Consider the following 17,848-nt stretch of genomic DNA (forward strand, 5'->3'; position numbering starts at 1 on the left):
CCTGACCTGCCCTAGGACCCTCCCTACAACGCGTGCGCAGCTTCTTTCCAACATGGATCCCACTGCAGAGGCTTGTGGGTGGTGCCCGCTCCCTTTCTGACCCCCAAAGAAGCCTTTCTGCGCATGTGCAGACAGGGCAGTTTCCCTGACCTTGGGAGGGGTCGTCTTATCTCTTTATTCCAGCAGAGCTCAGCTTCTGCCACCAGCTTTGTCCTTGGAGCGTCTGGGTGAGAACAAAGCTTAGTGCACCTCCACTGGGTGAACCCCAGCTGTCCAGCGCGGGGGCCCGTCCATCTCCTGCGTCACCCTGAGGCTCTGGGGGAGGAGCCTCCCTGCCTCCCCTGCCTCCCCAGCCTCTGGCGCTGCCGGCGCCCCTGGTGTCCTGGGCTGGTAGCCGGCCTCTCCGTCCTCGGCCAGCGCAAGGGCGGCTGTGCTGCTTCACGAGCGCGACGGTGGGGCAGGATATGCTGGAACACAGGGACACACTTTAGACACCTGGGCTTCGCGGCACTGGGTAAATTCTTACACGTCCAAGAAGGGAGGAGGTTATGTGTCGGTTGTTGTCTGAGGGACTGGGAGCTGGGGGTCTGCCGAGTGTTCAAAACAACGGGATGGATGAGTGAAATGTGGTGGGCGCAGTGGCGGGGGCCAGACACGCAGACAGCAGCGTGGAAACATGGCGAAAGGCGGGGTTTGGTGAGAAAAAGGAGAGGAAATAGATTGAGATGTGGAAACACATACCACTGGTGTGACTGGAAAACACACACAAAACGACCCGACACATTTTGCAAGGATACGTGTCTATTTAAAGGTAAATATCAGACGCGCTGGAGAGGGGGCACCTGGGGAGGGGGGAGGAAGTGGGGAGGGAGGTGCAGAAGGTGAAATTAACAGAGGTTGCCCAGACCAGGATGACGCATCGATGAACTCACCTTTACGCTCGTTGCAATGAGGTCCCAGTAACAAGAGAAGTGTCTTCCTGGGCTCGGGGCCACACCTGAGCTTCTCAGGGAGTGGGGGCTGCTTCCCACCCCAGGTTCTCAAAGTGGGGTCCCTGGAGCCGCGTCAGCAGCACCTGGGAACTTGGTAGAAACGCCAGTTATTAGTATTAGTATGAGTATTTTAAAGCACTTTTTATTGTGATAAGAACTCTTAATGTGAGATCTACACTCCTCACATGTGTCTTTAGTGCTGAGAAGTCTGGTCAAGCATCCTGCCCATTTTTCTATTTAACTTTTGTTGATTTGTAGATGTTCTTTATATACATTTTCGTTGTGGTCCTTCGTTATATGTATTAAAATATCTTTTGCCCTAAAAACAAAGAAAAGAAATGCAAATTCTGGCCTCACGTGGCTTGGAAGCTCCAAGGGTGGGGTGGCCTCGTTCTCACACAGGCCCCCAGGGCCAGCAGCGCTGGTTTAGAGGTGCCAACGTGCTTGGGGCCCTCCCGCCCCGGGCCAGCAGGGGGCCTTTGGGGCGCTGCCGATGGGGCCTGTCTCGGGCGGCGCCTGAAGTTGCGGTGCAGAGTTCGTTAAGAGGCATCGCTTTGCCTACTGGCTGGAGTGGGGCAGACGTAGCCCCGCTCTCACTGTAAGAAGCACAGCGTTTCCCAAAGCGCTTACGCTTCACTTTGTGGGGTGGACCCGGAATTAATGCGAGGAGTCCTGAGGGGCTGGGGACGGGGAGGACCGGCCACGTCTGGCTGGAGACGGGGGGCGGGCAGCCGAGTGGTGAGGAAGGGGTCAGGGCCCCGCTAGCCAGACCCGAGGCTTTTAGGACTGCCCTCGAGGAGCAAGGTGGGGTCTCGGGTCTGGAGGGTCCTGCTACCCATTTCCCCTTGCAGGGGCGGTGGCTCTCCCAGAGGATGTCGTCACTCATTCCCGCAGGCCTGAGCTTTCCTGGGACGAGTTGGGCCCTGCACGGAACCGCAGGTGGGCGCCAGTCAGGGACCCAGGATGGGTTGCCTGGACCCCTGCCCAGCAGGCGGTCTCGGTGACGCACAGCTGCCGATGGGCCCAAAGGTGACTTTTCAGGTCCCTTCAGCCCAGCAGAGACCCCTGGGCCCTCACTCAACGCATCCGTGATTTAAGAAATAGTCGTTTCGGGACTTCTCTGGGGGTCCAGGGGTTAAGACTCTGAGCTCCCAATCCAGGGGGCCAGGGTTCGATCCCTGGTCAGGGAACTAGATCCCACCTGCTTGCCGCAGCTAAAGGATCTTGCATGTGGCAACGCAGATCCTACGTGCCGCAACTAAGACGCAGCTCAGCCAAGATAAATAAATAAATATTTTTTAAAAACAAAGAAATAATCATTTCTTGACATAGAATATTATCTTATTATAGAATAACTATAGAAATTATAATTATAACTAATTATAACTCTATTTTAAATGAATAACATAGTTATTAATTATATTACTATATAATCATTAATTATAACTAATTAATAGATACTAATTATTAGTTATAAATTGTATAGTTTTAGTTGTAATCACTATGTAATTAATAAATCATTATTTAAATAATTTCTATTATTTATACTAACAATTAAATGAAATTATTAATCTAATCACTATAGATATTCATTATAACCACAATTATAATTATGAGAAGTGGTAGAATATTATTTTCTTGTTATAGATAGAGCAGAAAAGCACATCTAAGACGTGAGTCTCTCCTTAAACTCGCCTCTGGACTCCTCGTGGGTCCCATTTGCAGCCTGTGCCTCTCGCAGGGGCTGAGCCAGCCTGACCCCGGCTCTGGGCTCCCCGTCCACAGGGAGCCTGCCGGCCCAGCTGGTGCAGAGGGCTCTCACAGGGCCCCGTTCCCCGCCTTCAGGAGGCCCCTCCGCGGGCCTGGGGGTCCTGGCTTTGCCTGATGACCCGGGCGTCCCACCCAGGCTGAGAACAGACGCCTGTCCCCAGCAGACGTCCCCGGAGCTGTGAGGTTTATATCCCCTCAGCACTTCTCATTTGTTTCTCCCTAAAATTCATTTCTCGGTCCCCAGGAGCTCTCTCACCATCCGGGAGGGCTCCTCCGGGCAGACTGTGTGTCGGACGAGGCCATCTCTGCAGCTTCTGCGTCGGCCCGCTTCCCTCCTCGGCCCCGCCGGCGCAGGGCTGTCAGCGCCTCGAGCAGCCCTCTTGTCTCAGGGGCTGGGGCGGGGGCTCCGAGGAGAACACACCACGTGTCCGGGCCTTCCCGCCCTCCGCCCCGTCTGCCCGCTTTCAGCAGGGAATCGGGTGTCCAAACGCTGATCAGGACGTGTCTCTGTCGTCCTGGAAGTGCGGGCTCTGAGGAAGCTCGGCTTGACCACTGAGATGGCTAGTTTTAGGTGTCCACTCAGCCGGGCCACAGGGACGCCCAGAGAGCTGGTAGCATGTTATTTCTGGGCGGGCCTGTGAGGGTGTTCCCTTGAATCGGTGGATAAAGGGATCCACCTTCTCCAGTGGCAGGGGTCATCGTCCAATCCACTGAAGGACTGACTAAGCAAAAAGTGAGCACAAGGGCTAATCTGCTTTTGCTGCATGAGCTGGGACAGCCGTGTTCGCCTGCCCCCCGCCCGTGGCTCCGCCGACTTCAGTTCAGCCTTGGCGCTTGGACTGAACGACACGTGCTTTCCTAGGTCTCCAGCTTGCAGGTCCTGGGATTTCTCAGCTTCCATGTGTGCCAATCCCTCATAAGTCTCTTCTATCTGTCTGCTTATCCATCTATCTATCATCTATTTATCTATCATCTATCTATCTATCTATCATCTATCTACCTACCATCTATCTAATCTATCTATCTACCCATTTATCATCTCTCTATCATCTACCCATCCATCTATCCATCTATCGTATTGGTTCGACTTCTCTGGAGAACCCTGACTGATACAACCGCTTACTGGCAGTGTGACTTACCGAGCCTCTCTCTACTGCACTTTCCCTGTCTGCAAAATGGGAGTTAATATGGCATCTCCCTCACAGGCTCTTTGTGAAGATTAAAGGACCAAGGTATGAAAGTGCTGTGCGCAGCGAGAGCTCACAGGTGCCCCCTGTGACATTGCCATCACTATCTGCTCTCCGTTCCCACACGTGTGCAAGTTTCCATCCTCCATGGACGCATCTAAGAGACGTGACTCCATCTTCCTTGAACCTACATCCTATTTCCAGCTTTCATCTAGTCAGAGGTTGTCCAGGCGGGGACCCTGGACCCATAGTATCAGCATCCACTGAGAACTTGTCAGCAGTGCGAATTCTGAGGGCCGCCCAGATCTGCTGAGTCAGAAGCTCTGGGAGTGGCCTCAGGTCTGCTTTCAGGAGCCCGCCAGGGGGTCTGGGGCTTGATCAAGCGTGAGGCCTCATGTGAGAGTGCACCTTCAGCTCAGGGTGTCAGGACTGGAGAACTCCAGGTGACAGACGACATCGCTGGCCCCTCGTGGCAAGACTGTCCCTTCCACGACACTGACCAGGAGCCTGGCCAGCAGAAAATGGTCAGAAGATAGAGCAGGACATCATGGGGCCAGGTCCCAAGGGGAGCCTGCCTCTGTACAAGCTGTCGCCTGCGTCCCTGATTCTTTTAGCGTCCGTAGGGTTGGTAGTGGTGTCTTGGTTGCATTCCTGATTCTGGCGATCTGTCTTCCACCTTTTCTTTCTGTCCTTCGCACTAGAGATTTGTCCACTTTACTGACCTCTTCACGGAACCAGCACTCTGATGGTCTGTACTGTGTTCCTTTTTCCAGGGCCACTGATTTCTGCTGTTTATTCTCTCTTCTGCCTGCTCTGGGCTCATTTTGCTCTTCTTCCCCAGCTTCTTGGGCTGGAAGCTTGGATGATGGATCTGATACGTTTCTCTCTCCTGTGAGCGCTGGGGGCTGCACGTCCCAAACGCCCCCCACATTGGATGTTTTGTTTCCGTCTCCATCCGGGGGACCCTAGTGCCCGCTGGCCTCTGTGCAGAGGGCCCTGGCAGGAGCAGGAGGGCTTGGTGTTGCAGGTGAGGGCAGATGTCCTGGCTCCCCACGTGGCCTCCGCTGACCCTACGGTCGGGCCTTGGCCAGCGTGCGTGGGTGTGAGGCCCAGACCTTCCACGGCATTTGGGTAGAGGAGAGCAGTTAGGGTTTGGGAGTTTTCTGTCCTGCTAGCTGCCCCTTTCCTCGTCCTTTGGCAAAGAGCGGGCTTTGTTTGCTGGGCGCATTGTGGTTTCTGAGTTGCTGGCTTCTGAGGCTCCCGGTCAAGTGTGGGTTGACGCGGCAAGAAGAAACCCACTCCTGTCACCGAGCGGGACCCTGTGAGGCCTTCCCAGAGTAGACCCTACCCGTGTCCTCCGCCCGCCCTCGGTCTGCAGAAAAGACTTTAGTCAAAGACCAAATTTAATCAGAGAAGTAAGAAAACGCAGAAAGAAAGGAAAACAGTCAAGTGAGACAAAATAATAATACTTTTAGCCATTAAACAAAGTCAGGGACCTTTAGTTCCTCCTCAAGGGCTGTAGATACTATTCTGAGCCGTGTCCTTTGAGCAGCTTTGCAGATACTGAGACCCGCACCAGGTGGGAGAAGTTAACTGTCTGCTGCCCACAAGCACGTAGACCCCAGACCGGCTGGAGCCTGAAGGTCGACCGTGCCGACTCCCGATTACCTCACCACCAACCAATCAGAAGAAGGTCCATGGGCTGACCACGCCCTCCTCTTTGAACCATTGCTATAAAGCTCCTCCCTACCCCCTCCAGGCCGGGACACAGAGTCTTGAGGGCAGGAGCCCGCTGCGGCCCCCTTTGCCGGGCAAAGCAATAAATTTCTATTCTTTTCTCCTTCATCCAGCACTCCGTCTCCACGTTTCTATTCGGCACCGGTGCTCGGAGGCCGAGTTTCAGCAGCACTCCTCACCGGTCACTCCTCAGGCCCGCGGCCCGAGGCCAGCCTGCCCTTCCCTGCACCTGCCAGGGTCTCTCTGAGAATGTCCTGAGTTTCTGGCTGCACCTGTGGGAGGAGGGGAGGACGAGGGCCCGCGTGCGGTCCTGGTGGTGGGCTCGGGCTCTCCCCTCCTGCAGCCCCTCAGCCCAGTCCAGAAACAGGAGCGAGCCCGCCACGGCCACGTTCCTGTTTCCGTGGGCACACTGGGAGCAGGTCCCACTGCTGTGGCTTCCGGACCCCGCACTGGACGCCCCGTGAAGCTGGGGTCTGAGGTTAGAAAGGACAAAGCCTGGAGCCCACTCAACTGTGACCTTCAGGAAGAAAACAGCACTGGTTTTGATATTCATCACTGGGAAGCTCGTGGCCAGGCTAAGCTGCGCTGAGATGAGTGATGTTTGCAGGGCGAGAACACTATCAGCCGTCACTTAGTCACGGAAGAAAGATCACCCCGTCCATCTGCATTAGCCCAGATAAGCCATTTAATTTAATTTTAAAATGTCTATCGGGTGCTTAAAAGAGCAAGAAGGAATAACAAACAAGGCTTCTCCTCTTATTTATCCCTGAGCGGTCACCCCTGCGACTTATCAAGGCTGTCAGTTTAATTAACTTTGGCCTGGGAAGCAGCTCTTATCAAGAAGAGGAAGCAGCAGTGCTGTGCCGGACCCTGCAGGTCCCTGTCCGTTCAGGCGGCTGTGGCACCTCTGGGGCCCGGCGGGCAGGGGGGCTCACGCCCCATCGGCCCTATCTCCAGCGCGCAGCCCTTGGCCGCCCTCTCCTCAGACCCCGAGCCGCAGGGCTGGTCCGTGCTCCTGCTTCCCGGAGCCCAGCGCACGTGAGGGCATCCGAGCCTGACTGAGCTCCCCGGGTCTCGGCGCCCGAGGAACGGAACTTGGCTGCTCTAAACACCTCTGTGCGCTGGAGGCCCCTCCCCGGGGGGGGGCGACACGCATCTCAGCCAGCTCGAGGGGCTCCGCGTCCCCTTCCCCTGGGCCCGAGCTCCTGTGGCCGCACAGGGCGTGACGGGAGCCAGAAGAGGGCCGACCCGTGGCGGGAGGTGCCAGCACGCGGCAGCCGTGCCCAGGGCCTGTGAGCGTAAGCGGGGAGAAACCACATCTTCGTCCTCGCTAACTTCTAAACGGAAAGCAGCGTTTCCTTCAGTTATAAACACGCTCGGTTCTCATCACCTGCAGGAGTCCCGCGCTGTGAAGTCGCCTGAACGCGGAATTAGGGGTTACCAAACCTGCTCCAGGGAAAATGCGGGGTTAGTTAGGGTCCTGTGAGCCTCTGGGCACGATATTTTGTCAACCGATCAATAGACAGCTTTATTCGATGTGTTTCTGTTTAAAGACACCTCATTTAATCTACGTTGTTGACTCATAACGTGGACCTCGGGCCCACAGCTCTGTGATCACGCTGGAACCAAGCCCGTCTCACACGCATCTTCTCCGTGTCACGTCACAGCTTTCTTGTCCTTAGGACACTGGATGGCACTTCAGCTCTGAACTTGGGGCCATTGTAAACAGCAAAACCACCAACAAAACACAGCAATGCAAAAAACCCTAAACAGATACAAAGGGCACTTGCTCACAGCCCCAGAGCGGACACAAGACAGCGGCACCTGGCTCCGCCCCCGCCGGGAACACGCACGTCGGGCCAGTCACGTCTCTGCTGCGCTGCCACGTTCTGAGCACCCACGAAAGCAGCCAACTCTTGACGTTGGGGCTACAGGGAGATTTAACAGGCAGGCACATCACAAATACAGACTCTGTGAATGACCCCGGTGGCTGCATGGCGGCAAACCTCGGTTTTATTAGGAGCATGTGGATGGCGATGTCGTCAGTGGAACTCTCACAGTTTCAACCTGCATCGTTGCCGTCGCTGAAGAAATCTCCCGCCTCATCAGGGCTGTGACACTGAGGCGCTCTCACGCCTGCGGCTGCATCTTCATATCTGAAGCTCAAATAAAGCAGCCGATTCTGTCTCTCACACTTGTGTTTGTTTTTAATACTTTGACAGCTGGCTGGATTCCAGTAGAATTGGTTTCCTCTATAACCTCATGTCTTTTATCAGGCCGGGTGGGCCTCGTCCTCGTGCAGTCTCCACGTGGACCTCCTCGGCCACCGGGCCTGGGAGATCTGACTTCTGCTCTGCAGGCCCTGAAGGTGGTGGACGTGTGCTGGCCCAGCCGCCCCGAGATGCCGGCAGGGAGTGGGGAGCCTTAGGGGTTGTTGGGAGGGGAGCGTCCGGGATACAAAGACGTCAGCTGAGCGCCCAGGCTGCGGGTCCCGGCTCTGTCCTTTAGGTGCCACGGGTGGCGAGCAGGGTACCTCACGCATCTCTGAGACGGGAGTTATCGCTAAAGGAGTGTATCTGTGTCCTGGGCGACCGTACCAAGTGACCGCAAACATCCTGGCTTAAAACAGCAGGACTCTGAGACCCAGATACCGGCAGGGTTGGCTCCTTGTGGTGTCAGAGGGAGAAACTGGTCCAGGCCTCTCTCCCTCTCCGGGTGCTGCCGGCGTCCTTGACGTCCCGGGCGCGTGGCTGCATCACTCCGATCTCTGGCTCTGTCTTTACATGGCCATGTTCTCTGTGTGGCCTGTGTCTAATCTCTTCTTCTAAGGACTCTGTCATTGGATTAGGGCCCACCTGGTCCTGGCTGACCTCTTCCTAATCAATTACCTCCACGAAGACCCTAGTCCCAAATAAGGTCACCTTCTGAGGTTCCAGGTGGACACCGTCTCGGGGGCACTGCCGACTCCAGCACAGGAAGGGACCTCCTCCCCGGCCTGCCCGTGTCCCGGGAGGGCATCGCTGTCACCTGCGTTGCCCAGGGCAAGCTGGCGGCTGTGGCGCTTCCTCTGCACCCCGTGGGCCCCTGCTGCCTTGGGCCCGACTCTGTGCCCCTTCGATGCTTCTGCAGCGTGTGTTTTCGGAGCCAAATTCGACTCGGGGGAGCTGGTGGTGGCCCCCCTTCTGTCCCTACGCTGCCCCTGCCAGGACGGCCTCCCTCCTCGACCCGCTGCTCAGGACAGGGGACCCGGGGCGCTCCTGAGGGTCTGGACACGCCACGGGCTTGGGACCCTGGGCAAAGGAGAGCCCAGCCCGAGAGTCAGGGTGAGTCCCGCTCCCCAGGGACGGTTTCGGGCTTTGGTCTGGCGGTGACCCCCTGCAGCCCGTGGGAGGCTCCTGGAAGGGAGGGGAGCCGGGCTCCGGGGGGGCGTCCTCGGGGGTGTGGCCCCCCGCTCGCTCACTGCAGCTCCCAGCCCTTCGGCCCGGGGAGCCGAGCTTCCAGGGTCCACCCTCCTGGCCCGGCTTCTCGTCACTGCGCTGGGGTGCGGCCCCCGGCCCGGCCCCTCTGTTTCTCGCTCGGACGGTGCTGTTGGTCTCAATGGCCGGTGCTCCAGCCCTCCTCCCAGTCCTGCCAGCACAGCCCGTCTGCTCGAGGCCCGGGCACGGCAGTGTCGGGGCCTGTACCTCGCGCAGGCCCGGGGGAGGACAGCCCTCGGGGGGGTGAGCCCGGGGGCTGGGGGCGCTTGTCTGCCCTCAAGCTCTGCGGGACAGCTCACCTCTGAGAGCGCGCCCGGCCTCTGTGCCCCCCGGTCACGGGGCCAGCCTGCCAGGCTGCTCTGTCTTCCATAGACGTTCAAGCATCAGCGTGGGGTGTGGGCCGTGCCCCATCCCCACTGCCGCCCCAAGACGTGTTTAGGTCCTAATCGCTGAGCCCCGCTTTCGCAGCTTCCTCGTGACCTTAAGTGGAAATGGGGCCATCCGGGCTGGGTCTTCATCCACGGATGGTGCCTCGGGAGCCGGGGAAAGGGGCACAGACCCACGCCGGGGGGCGCTATCCTGAAGGCCTGGGCAGCCTGGCGGGCGGGGTCCCGCTGGGGGGCACCTGGCACGTACCCCCTGACGCCCTCGGCTCCCCTGGGAGTGACGGTGGCTGGCAGTCTGCGCCGTGGCCCCCTTTTATGCTCCCCTCCAGGCCTCGGGGCTGGCAGTCAGCGCCGTGGCCCCCTTTCATGCTCGACTCCAGGCCTCGGGGCTGGCAGTCTGCACCGTGGCCCCCTTTTATGCTCGCCTCCAGGCCTCGAGGCAGGCAGTCTGCGCCGTGGCCCCCTTTTATGCTCCCCTCCAGGCCTCGGGGCTGGCAGTCTGCGCCGTGGCCCCCTTTCATGCTCGCCTCCAGGCCTCGGGGCTGGCAGTCTGCGCCGTGGCCCCCTTTCATGCTCGCCTCCAGGCCTCGGGGCTGGCAGTCTGCGCCGTGGCCCCCTTTCATGCTCGCCTCCAGGCCTCGGGGCTGGCAGGGCTCTCGGGCTCCGCTCCCCGTGCCCAAGGCAGCACTATTCTTGGCTGTCCAGGAGACCTGTCTGGTGGCTTTGGGGGTCCCAGCTGCACAGGGTGCCGGGAGACCCCGGTCCCTGAGCCTACTGTGTGGCCCTGAGTAACCCGTTCTCTGCAGGAGGCCCCCTGCTTTCCCGAAGCTGTGGAAGGAGATTTCCTGGGCTCGGGGGGTCTTTCCTCTGCCACCTACTCGGAGCCCCAGGACAAGCCGCGTCCCTGGCCACCCCTGCCTGCCCGGGGGAGGCAGGGTTGAGAGCCTCTCCCTGAAATGTCCCGGGGGCCCGGCGCAGTTGATGTCCTCATTTTTAATCCTCCGCTGCCAGACACAGAAGACATTTTTCAAAGAGAGCTTATCGATTTTGCTTCTGCTCTCGCTGTGCAGACATCCATCTTGCTTTAAGCGTCGCTGGTGGGAGATCCACCGCGCGCTGCGGCTCGAAGCAAAAGGGGGTGTGACGGTCTGGGTCCAGGAAGGGGAGGATGCTCCCTTTTCCAAGCCTCCGGGATGCTCCAGGGTCCCCTCCCAGGCAAACGGCAAGGCTTCCGGATGCTGCGATGGGGCTGACAGGGGCGGCGTCCTGGTCACCCAGCAGGTGAGAGCCCCACGGATCAGCCGGCAGCCACATGGTAAAGCCACTCCGATGGGGATTCTTTTATTTCCTTTTGGAGAGCTTTGGTGACTCCAGAAAATCGCAGCTCTTTGGGCTTAAAATGGCAGAGATCCACAGACCAGCGGGGCTTCCGCCAGGGCCAGTACACAGTAGGGGCTAACTCAGTGCCTGCCAGCGGGCCGTGCTCGGGGCTGCAGGCTCATGAAATCTCAGCCCACATCTCAAGCGAGCTCCAGGCTCTCGTCCTGAATAAAGTTCTTTGTACACCTTTGTTGAGATAGTGCTCACACCTCTCCGGGGAGGCCCTGGAGAGGCAGGGTTGGGGCCCTCTCCCCGACTCTGGCGGCCCTGCCACGGGGCTGGGGGCTCCTGGCACCTTTGCTTCCCCGGCGTTCACTCCCCAAGGCTCCCCGCTCCAGCCAGTGTGCTCAGAACACCCTCTTTGAATAAGCGAGCGAGTGAATAAATGAACGAATGGCCCAGGCAAGAGGTATTTCCCTCCAGGGGGTCTCAGGACAGGCTCCGGGGGGCTGCGGGCGCGTGGCTGGACCGACCACACGATTTGCCCAGCTCCTCGTTCACATATGATTAGGGACCTCAGGTGAGTATTCAAAGCAGCTGGGGTCCTTCTGAGCGGGGAGGGGGCCACCGAGGGGATGCCAGGTGGCGCTGTGCTGACCCTTGGTGCGTGTGCCTGCGGGTGAGGTCTATCCCCGAGAGAACACCCGGGAGGCTGAGAGCATAGCCATGGCCCCTCTGTGCCTGTGGTTGGACCAGGGACCCCAGGGACCCCAGGACGGGGTAGGTGCTGGGGGCCCCCTCGTCCCATTTCTTCTTCCAGGCCAGGCCCTCCCTCGGGGCTGCACGAGGGCTATTAATAATAATGACTGTCTTTGGCTGTACTCATGCCAGGAGCTCTGTGTGCTGTGCTTTTCTCCAAACGGTGACGGGCGGTGCTTTATAAAGCTCTTTTGTTGTCTGGCGGTCATTTCAGTTTTCCTCTCATGCCATCTATGGGCACACAAGCTCTGTCTCTCCCCCGTGATGTGCTTTCTTCATTGGCCTCGGTATCTGAGCTGCCCTGCTGTGGGCTGAATTGTGCCCCCCCCAAAAACATGAAGCCCTAACCCCCAGGACCTCAGGCTGTGACCTTATCTGGAGATGAAGTCTTTACCGAGGTGATTAAGTTAAAATGAGACCCTTAGGGTGTGGGCCCTCATCCAAAAGGACTGATGTCCTTATAAAAGGGGAAATTTGGACACAGACACGCACACGGGGAGAACATCACGTGCAGCAGAGGTAGAGATGGGGTGTTGCTTCTACAAGCCGAGGAGTGTCGCCAGTGGACCACCAGGACCTGGGGGAGGGGCAGGGATAGACCCCCTTGCACGGCCTCAGGAGGAGCCAGCCCTGCCGGCACCTTGATCTTGGACTTCTGGCTGCAGAGCTGGCAGACATACGTGTCTGTTTCTGAAGGTGCCCACTTCGTGGCGCTTTGTCTGGCGGCCCCAGCAAAAGGGTTCTCCCTCCCCGGGGCCCCTTTGTCTCCGAGGCCTCTACACTGGAGCCCTTCCTGGCTTCTCCTCCCTGGCTACACTCACTCTTCAGTGATGTCACCTAGTCTCATGTCTTGAAGCATCCCTGATCCCAGCCTGGACCTCTCCCCCAGGCTCAGACTCCATCGGTGCCCTCGGTGAGCTGTCCGAGGGGCACCGGCCCCCGTACACCTGTGCCCTTCCCCCACCTTCACCTTCCCCAGACCCCTGTCTTGGTTGATGGCAACTCCGCCCATCCTGAGCCCAGATACCTGAATTGGAGGAGCCCGCTTCTTCTCTCCGACCGCCTCGTCCAGTCCTCACGGTCTCTGCCGCCACAGACAGTGACGCTGCCCCGCCCGACCTCCGATGACCCCGCCTCCCAGCTGGAGGCACTCCCCGAGGGTCTGCAAGGCCTACACGCTGCCCTGCTCTGACCATCTCCACTCCTCTCCCCTCGCCTGCCCCAGCCCAGGGCACTTGCCCTCTGGTTGCTGCTGCCCCAGGGCATTTGCACAGGCTGTCCTCTCTGGTCTTTGCTCAAGCGGCACCTTCTCTGTGGGGTTTCCCATGATGTCTCTTTAAGGATGGCACACCAGCCTCTCCCTCTTCTGTGGTGCTTTATTTGTTTCCTCAGCACTTACCGCCATCCAACACGCATTTTGCCTCTATTGCTTATCATTGTCTGACCTGCTCTGTGAAGGCCCAGGTCCACGGCAGGGCAGGTCGTCCACACCAGGGACAGCACACAGCGTGTGGAGGCTGTTGCATAAACGAATGAATGAAAGAGTAAATTATTGCTCACAGCCGACTCATTTCTTGGCAGAAAATTTTAAAAATACAGATAAGAAAAAGAAGCAAATGAAAAAAATCAAAACCACCATGGATAAGATCTGTTATATGTTTTTTCCTTATCCTCAGAGCAAACTTTGGAGCAGGAATTAACTTCTCCTTTCCAGGTTCAGACAGGGAAAGAAGTTGACCAAAACCACACAGCAAGTAGAAGCTGCTCCTGGTGTCCCTCCCTAGGACACAGGGCTGCTTCCCAAAGGTCCCACAGACCCCGGAGCTGCCCCTCTGTTTATTTGTTGCCTTTGCTTCCTTCTCAGCTAAATTTTGCTCATGAACAGAGACAAGATGCTTCTCTTGGATTCTCAGAAGACTCTCCATCCCTTGTGTCTGTTGGGTCCCTGGCCAGCCCCTGCCAGGCCTGCATCCCCTGGGGGCTGCCTCTCCCACCTGCTCCCAGGTGTTGGGGGCTGCCTCTCTCCTGGTGACCCCACTCCCTGGGCCCAATCCCACTGCAGTCTGCTTCCCGCGGGGTCACTCACTCAGACAGTCTGAGCTATAAATGAAGATGCATTGGAGTGATGAACATTTTTATTAGACAAAATTAAATTCTGATATACATTATCTCTCTCAAGAGCAGAGGAAAGGAAAAAAAAAAAAAAAACCAACCCTGCACGTTCGCTGTTTTCCATCAGAAGCATCTGCTTATTAATGGCCTTTCCCAGAAACATGTTTATTAGGTTGGGTTACAAGTGAACCATTTTAAACAAATGACATGGATTTTTCTGAATTTGCTACAGAGCCAATTTATAATTGAATTATTGAAAGAAGAGGGCCTGTTATTAAGTTTTATTAAATTCTAGTTGCTTGTATCTGTGCCATTTAAAACACGACTGTTGTTTAAAAAGAAAAAAAAAACACTAGGCAGCCGGACAGAGTGGAAGAGCAGAGGCTTGGGGTTGAGTAGATCTAAGTGGGCCCCCCGGGGTCTGCCTTGGGCAAAGCGTGTGTTTGTGCCGGGTCACTTCACTCCCCGGGACTCCGTTGCCCCATCCGCAAAATGGGCACAGGAGTTCTCAGTGCTACTTGGGGTTATCTCAAGAATTAAGTGGGATTAAAACCTGGCATTTTAAACATATTTCTCCCTCCCTCTCCTCTCCTTCCTTCTCCTCCTCCTTCTAGAGGATGGTTGCCAGCTCTTTCCCCAAGCAGGCGGGGGTAGGAAATCGCTGGGCAGGAGATCCCCTTTGTTCTGTGTGTTTATCCTAGTCCTGGTCGTGAGACGGAGAAGACTCCTCGTCGGGGCCCCGGGGGAGAACACAGCAGCGGTGTGCTGGTCAGACCCTAACCACCGGCTCCGTGACACCCAGCCTGGTTTGCAGCCTGGCCCATTTCCATCTACAAATATTCCCGCCAGGGGTGATTTCCAGCTACGAGCCTGCCCTCTGGGAGTGTGGGGGTGAGAACAGGAGCTCTCCCACCGTCCTCACCACACGGATACATAAACGCAAATAGTCTCAAATAGAGTAAATCACCAGGAAGTGGTGAGTTTTGGGTATTACCTTTGCTTTTAATATAATTGAATTGTAAGTTCACGCAGTTTATTTTTCGTAATAGCTCTGGTTCACAACTGGTGCACAAAATTCCTGAAAATTTCAAAACTGGCTCTTGCCAGCTGGAGTGGTCCAGCTTCAGGTGCTGCTGCGGGTGACAGAGCAAGCCTGATTTCATCATGGGTGCCTCTCAGCCCGGGCCCCGCGACGGGGGAGGGCGTCCTGGGCCCTCGGCAGGGCAGGGGGACCCTCTGGCCTGGCTCCCACCTGTCCGAGTCAGAAATCCGGTCCAGCTGAGAAGAGCTGTGCCCGCCACCTCCGGGCCTGCGCTCAGACCGCCTTCTGACTCTGCGGCCCTGCCCTGCAAAGCAGAGAGTTCTGTGTCTCCCGTGTTTCTGTCCTTCGGCGCCAGGTAGTGTCAGCCAAAAGGATATGTTGGAAAATTGGAGGGTTGGAGAGAAGCCAGGGTGTCTCCCTCCCCATCTCTGGTTTCAGGGCTTTTTCTGGAAGTGCCGTGTCTCATCCATCCCTCCTTCTGCTGTGGCTCCTGGCTTTGGTTACACCACCCCCTGCGGGGTCCCTTCAGCCGATGGAAGATGAGCCCCTGGGATGTCTCAGCCCTTCCGCAACTTGTGTGAGCAAATCCCTGGTGTCAAATTCCCTTTGACAGATGAGATGCAGGCTGGTACAACAGGGGTGGCCTCGGCCATGGGCCAGTGGTTGGAAAACAAGACAAAGACGAAACGTTGTCCCTAAGGTAAAGGAAGTAGGAACAGGAGGGCCAAACGGTTTAGGGGGCCAGGATGGCTTCACTAGCGTCCGTGGATGGCATCAGTGGTTATTCTGAACCCAGGGTTACGGGGTGTGGGGGGGTCACTGAATGAGCATGTCACCGTGAATTAGAAAGCTCTGTGAACTTGGCCCCAGACAGAGGCACGCCTGGGGCGCAGGCAGGGGTCTCGACCAGCAGGGACGTCCCACCAGCCGTGGCCGTGTGGACCACAAAACTGCAGGGACCACCCCCAGTGGCACCACCAAGTGGCTGCCCCCCCCACAGCAGCATGGAAACCGTGGTCCACCTTCAACTCTTTCCAGCTGACGTTTGGGTGGGGACTCTGCAAGGAGCTACCCCCAGGATTCTCGGGCGGTTCTTCTAGAAAAGGGCAATCCTCGTGCGGGATACACCTGCTCACGAGGCAGGTAAGGTCTGCAGGGAACATACATAAGAGGGCTCCAGGGCCGTGAATTAGGATGAGGGCCACTCAGATCCGATAGACAGCTGCCTCCCGCTAGGAGACCATGGACGGCGCTGGGCCATCACGGGCTGACTGATTTAGTCTCACCGCTGCCTGCGGACCCAGCTCAGCACCGCCTGCCTGGTCTACACCTTTGTCCTCATGTGTCCTGGTGCCAGGCAGGACCCTGACAGAACGAGCAGGGTTTCAAATCACGGGAACTCACCACCTCCCAAGGGGATGACAGGTTTGTCAAGACATTGAGAAGCAATATTCCAGGTGTCAGGCTTTCATGGGATCCTGTGTGGGCTACAAACCAGCCGACTTTGATGGGAGTATCAATTTGCCTAATGAATTGTAACACAAGTGAGGTTTAGAAGTTCGAGCCTGTGATATTTTCTATTTTAAACCACAGGCAATGCACTTTGCATGCTAATGGCCGCTACGTGTCGTAATTTCACTTAAGAAACTTCTGGATTCCTGCAGACCAGTCCTTGGCTAGAGACTGGCTTTTAAGGCTCCACTCATTGCCAGTTTCTTTGCCTCCATCATCGTCTTAAATTTGGGGGAAAATCTGGAATAGAGAGAGGGTTTGGGGGACTTGGGTTAGAGCTGGTAGAATTCTCTGCCGAGAATGGAGAAATTGGGACACTTCAGATCTCTCCCAGCAGCAGGAAGCAAGGAATTGGAGGAATGGGGTCAGGATCCCCAAGGAAGGAGAAGCGGTGCAGGGGGCCCGGTGGGCAGGTCACTGGGGGAGGGGCACATGCCACTGGGCTTGGGATGGAGGACAGTGAAGTGTAGATTCATTACTTCACCCCAGGGCAAGGGGGCCATGGATGCATCACCAACATGCCCCCTCAGACTCCGAGGGAAGGCCAGAGCCCTCACTCTCCCCAGAGACCCAGAGTTCACTTCTGTAACTGAGCAGGACCCTGTGGGGCCTTCTTGGGACAGACCCCCTGCCCCCGCCATGTCCTCTGCCTGCCTCTTGTCTGCAGAAAAACTTTAGCCTCCTCGGCCTTCCCCAAGTTTCAAAGAATAAATTTAATCAGAGAAATGAGAAAATGCAAAAAGAAAGGAAAACAGTCAAGCAAGACTATAATAGTTTAGCCATTAAACAAAGTCAAGGACCTTTAGTTCCTCCTCAAGGGCTGTAGATACTGTGCTGAGCCGTATCCTTGAGCTGTTTTGCAGAGACTGAGACCCCCACCAGGTGGAGGAAGTTAACTCTATGCTGACCACAAGCACGTAGACCTCAGACCGGCTGGAACCAGGAAGTTGATGATGTTGACTCCCGATGACCTCACCACCAACCAATCAGAAGAAGGTCCACAAGGTGACCATGTACCTGGAAACCCCCCTCCCTCCCCCTGTCTTTTCCTTTCCCTGAAAGCCCTCAGGGAGCGCAGGTCTTCTGAGCACGAACTACCTGGACTCCTTGCTTGCTCCCTGCAATAAACGCGGCCCTTCCCTTCACTACAAACTCGCGTCAGTAGATCACCTTTACTGTGTGCAGGCGACCGGACCCAAGTTTGGTTCAGTAACACTTCTTCTGCCTCTTTCATATCTTCCAGGAACATTTTCATCTCTTCTTCGGGGAAAATTCCCCCCCGAGATATAAGATCCCTGGCACTACCAGAAGCGACTTTTCCTCTCTCAGAAAGAGGCACTATGGGGTTAATGACTGAGAGGCAGGGAGCGAGAGGGGGGAGCCCGGGAGGTGTGGGGGATGGACTGGCTCCCCGTCTTCTGGAAGGATGGGCTGCCTGGCCACAGCAAGTGAGAACAGGTAGGATCTTCAAGCCCCCCAGCTTGAAGGCCTGATGTCTGGAAACCCTGCCAGCCTGCTTTCCAGGTTACTCTATACGAATGGGGAGAAACTTGGA

The sequence above is a fragment of the Physeter macrocephalus genome, chromosome 19 (assembly GCF_002837175.3).
Source record: "Physeter macrocephalus isolate SW-GA chromosome 19, ASM283717v5, whole genome shotgun sequence".
Classification (NCBI taxonomy): domain Eukaryota; kingdom Metazoa; phylum Chordata; class Mammalia; order Artiodactyla; family Physeteridae; genus Physeter; species Physeter macrocephalus.